We start from the raw sequence: 4,948 nt of genomic DNA, 5'->3' as shown, positions 1-4,948 counted from the left end.
ACCCCTTTTTCTCCCCAATGAAGTCGTTATGCCAATTAATTCCTCCCCACACATTTGTGTGTTGTGCCAGTGAGGTTCCCCCACCGGGAGAACGTAGAGCCTTCGTCCTACTCTTCCCGCCCAACACTCCCTGCTGACAGGTGCCGCTCCCCCCCCCAGCCCAAAGGAGTACGACGTGCAATGACAAATATCTCACACTCTTCCCAGCTTATCTCCCCCGAACACGGGCCAATTGTGTTTGTATTGACGCTCAAGTTGGTGGAAAGTAACTAAGTACATTTACTTAAGTACTGTACTTAAGTGCAATTTTTTGGTATTTGTACTTTACTTGAGTATTTCCAATTTCCAATACTTTTACTACTCCACTACATCTCAAGAGGCAAATATTGTACTTTTACTCCACTACAATTATTTGAAAACTTTAGTTACTAGTTACTTTTCAGATGTAAATCATGATATTCTAAAACATACATTAACCACTTTAGCCCTATTTTATACCGAGGCTATTTGAAAAATAGCCGATCTACAAGCTCACAACGCGTCGCAGCGCAGCACGACGCGTTGTGATCTGCCATTTTCACTTTTGGTACTTTAAGTACATTTTGATACCAGTGCTTTTGTACTTTTACTCAAGTAAATTTTGAATTCCGGACTTTTACTTGTAACAGAGTACTTCTACATTGCAGAATTGATACTTTTACTTAAGTAAAACATTTGAGTACTCTTTCCACCACTGTTGACGCTCAACAAAGCCGGAAGCACCACAGTAGATTCAAACCCACAACCTCCGTGGCAGGCCACCCGAGCACAAAAGAAAATCGTGTTTATTTTGTTGTTGTTTTTTTTACATTTGAACAACACAAATCTTGGTATGTGAGTATCTGGCACAAATATTTTCAGATGGGGGGCCCTGATATGAAAACGTTTGAGAACCCACTGGTCTAGTGGTTTAGCACTTTGAGATTTCTAAAGATGTAAAGTGCGTTACCAAATCAAATGTATTATTATTATTATTATTATTGTCTATGTATACAAAGGACAATATGGACTCTATGGCTGATTCTGTGAATGCATAAGTCTACTTACTCAACAAGCTGTTAGGAGCACAAAAGCTTATCTCATATGACTTAAATAATACCAAACATATTTACATTAAAAGTAGATATTTTGGGTTAAAACAAAAGTTTTTTTGTTGGAAGGTTAAAGTTCTATAATCTGATAATCCTTAAAGGGATAGTTCACCCCCAATATGACTTTTTTTCTATGGATTACACACCCCATGGAGACTTGAATTCATGGAGATGTTTTTGTCTTTGTCGCATTCCTAAGTCAATGATTTGATGAGTGGAGGCTCCTCCGGTAAGAGACTTCAAAGTGTCAACTTTGAGTCTCCTACCGGATACATTAGCATCTTTCCGCTGGTCAAAATTATTGGCTGAGGAATGCGACAAAACCCAAAAAATCTCCATGAATTCAAGGCTTCATGGGGTGTGTAATTGATAGAAAATAAGTAATTTTTGGGGTGAACTATCCCTTTGATCCCAACAAAAACTACAGTACAGACTATTAGAGTATTTGTTCAGTAACAGGGGTCTCCCCATCTCTCTAGCCCCAGAATGTCTGTGATCTTACATACATTTCATGTATTCCAAATACACAGCCATAGATCGGTCCTATCCCCCCCCCCCCCCGCCCGGTTAGCAGACTGATCTGGGCGGCCTTTGGTGTGATTAATTACCCCACACCAATCGCAACGCACCTGTCAATTGTGTGCCCCCCAAAGGAAGTTTTGATGTGTTCAGTCCTGCACTCATAGAGCACCGAAGTCCTGACGTCACTCGTTCATCCCCAGGTTTGCGGAAGTAATTTCTCTATGGAGAATAACATTGGGTCATCTTAGAATCGTCTCATATAAGAATTGTGGTCCAAAAATAAACACCGCGTGTCGGCGTTATTGTCAGGGAGGAGGTTCTGTATAGTTTATGATAGTCAGTCACTTATATTTGATACAGTCTGTTTCTGGCGAAAATGTAACTAATTTGGCGGAAGTAACATTAGCGTTTTCTCACCGTCAGTTGATGCTTCATATCCATAAGAGTCAACCCGCCGTGGTCATTTGTTTATTTTTGGAACACAGTTCTTATTTGACGCGATATTAAATACGTCTATGGGATTCAGAACGGGGGTGGAAAACTGCGAACCAGGTAGACAAACAAAGGATGTGTAAATGACGTCAGACTTCGGCGGTCTATTCCGGGCCTCGTCCGTGTGCAGCTCGTGGAAAAGTGGAGATATTTTACTAGACCAGGGGTATAGGGCAACTATGATGATGGAGAGGGCCACTACATTTCCACACTCACTCCAGAGGGCCACATTGCATATACTGTCGGGCCATTCTATGTCACTCAAAAGTAGCAAAAAGAGCCGATCTACAAGCTCAAAACGCGTCACAGTACGACACGTTTTGAGCTTGTAGATCTGCTATTTTTGCTATTTTTGAATTGGAATCCTGAAAAGTAAATTTTTTATTTAATTTCAAATGCATTTAGTTAACTTAGTAACTTTATGAACTTAAATACAAATACATTGGACATAAAAAATATAGAATTTTAATACTAATCATTAAGCTACTAATATAGACTGAAGTAATTAAAGCGGGTCATGTTTGGAATTGTAACAGCTGAAATCAATAACATATCAGTAATCCGATATTAATCTGCGGGCCGCATTAAGTGAAGGTGGGGGCCGCATGTTGCCCATGTATGTACTAGACACACGTTTACTGCCAGAAATTTCAAATGGATATGAAACTAGAGGACAAGATCTGACTCCAAGTCTTCTTAGGAATTAATTATTGGGTGAGTACACACGCAGCGTGACACATTTAAAGGCCGCCCAGATCTGCAGTCTGCTAACCGGGCGGGGATAGGACCGATCTATGGCTGTGTATTTGGAATACATGAAATGTATGTAAGATCACAGACATTCTAGGGCTAGAGAGATGAGGAGACCCCATGTTACTGAACAAACACTCTAGTCTATAGGCTACTGTAGTTTAAGGCAGGGGTTCCCAAAGTTGGGGTCGCGAAATTATTTTGGGTCATAAAAAAAGAAAAAAAGAAAAAAAAAACTTTTTTTATTTATTTTTTATTTTAATTTAAATTCAACAGAATGGATTAAATACAACCTAAAATGATTACAAATAGTACATTTTACCATTTTAATACATTTTAAATGCGCACCGAACGTGCAAGTTTATGTGCATAAATTACCTCCAGGTTTGGGTGGGGTCGCGAGTCAATGGCCCCCTTATTTTGGGGTCGCGGGCTGAAAAGTTTGGGAACCCATGGTTTAAGGGATAGTTCACCCAAAAAATTAGTTATTTTTCATCAATTACACACCCCATGAAGCCTTGAATTCATGGATATTTTTTAGTTTTTGTCGCATTCCTAAGCCAATAATTTGATGACCGGCAGAAAGTTGCTAATGTTCTGGTAGGAGACTCAAAGTTTACACTTTCACACTGATCACAGACATTCTAGCAGTGGTGGAAAAAGTACTCAAATGTTTTACTTAAGTAAAAGTATCAATACTGCAATGTAGAAGTACTCTGTTACAAGTAAAAGTCCGGAATTCAAAATGTACTTGAGTAAAAGTATAAAAGTATTGATATCAAAATGTACTTAAAGTACCAAAAGTAAAAGTACTAAAATGTTTGAAAATAGCAGATCTACAAGCTCACAACGCGTCGCGATGCGACGCGTTGTGAGCTTGTAGATCTGCTATTTTCAAATAGCCTATGTATAAAATAGGGCTAAAGTGGTTCATGTATGTTTTATAATGTAATAATTTATATCTGCAAAGCAATGAGTAACTAAAGTTTTCAAATAATTGTAGTGGAGTAAAAGTACAGTATTTGCCTCTGAGATGTAGTGGAGTAGAAGTAAAAGTACTGAAAATTGGAAATACTCCAGTCAAGTAAAAGTACCCCAAAATTGTACATAAGTACAGTACTTGAGTAAACGTACTTAGTTACTTTACACCACTGCATTCTAGAGCTACCATCTCTCCAGCTCTTCAATACAAAGAAAATACATTTTCAGGCGTGAAACCAATTTCATAAATCAGGAGAGAGAACCCAATAATCAGATTTAATTTCATAGTGTTCTAATTCTGATTAAGTCTGCTCATTTTTTTTTGTCTCATCATTTCCAATTTCACTTGTTTATCCTATATCCTGTATGAGTTGAGTTCTCTCTTCTGATTGGGTGAAATTGGTATCCAGACCTGAAAATGTATTTCCTATTTTCTAAAGAGCTGGAGAGATGGGGGACACCTTATTTTAACATAAGTGTTTTTAAATAATTATATTTCTTAAAAAGCCATTTATATCATTTTGAGGCTCATAGCTACACTAGTTTTATTGTAGGTGGCCCAGATGAAACAATTAACTTGCTTAACAACAGCTTTATTATCATTATTATTAATTTTTAATGTTCAGATTCATTTTTTTTAATGTTAATGCCTAATTTGCCTATCACGAAATGTTGATACATAATGTGGAAGGAGGCACGGTCACAAGATAGTAATACACATGAAATGTGAGTGCACAGGTAATGAAATATATTCATCAAATCTATCACACACACACACACACACACACACACACACACACACACACACACACACACACACTCTCCCTCTCAGTCCTCTATCTCTCTCTCTCTCTCTCTCTCTCTCTCTCTCAGTCCTCTATCTCTCTCTCCCAGTTATCCCCCCCTCTCTCTCCCCCTTCTCTCTCTCAGTCTGTCCTAAATCTCTCTCTCTCTCTCTCTCTCTCTCTCTCTCTCTCTCTCTCTCTCTCTCTCTCTGAGAGGAAAGGTACCCTATTCTTAAAGAAGCGCGTAGTGCGCATGCCCAGTATCCTCATTTGGCCTCTTCATGGCGA

The sequence above is a fragment of the Gymnoscopelus braueri genome (genome assembly GCF_963280865.1).
Source record: "Gymnoscopelus braueri genome assembly, chromosome: 21".
Lineage (NCBI taxonomy): Eukaryota > Metazoa > Chordata > Actinopteri > Myctophiformes > Myctophidae > Gymnoscopelus > Gymnoscopelus braueri.
This window is presented reverse-complemented; position numbering follows the sequence as displayed.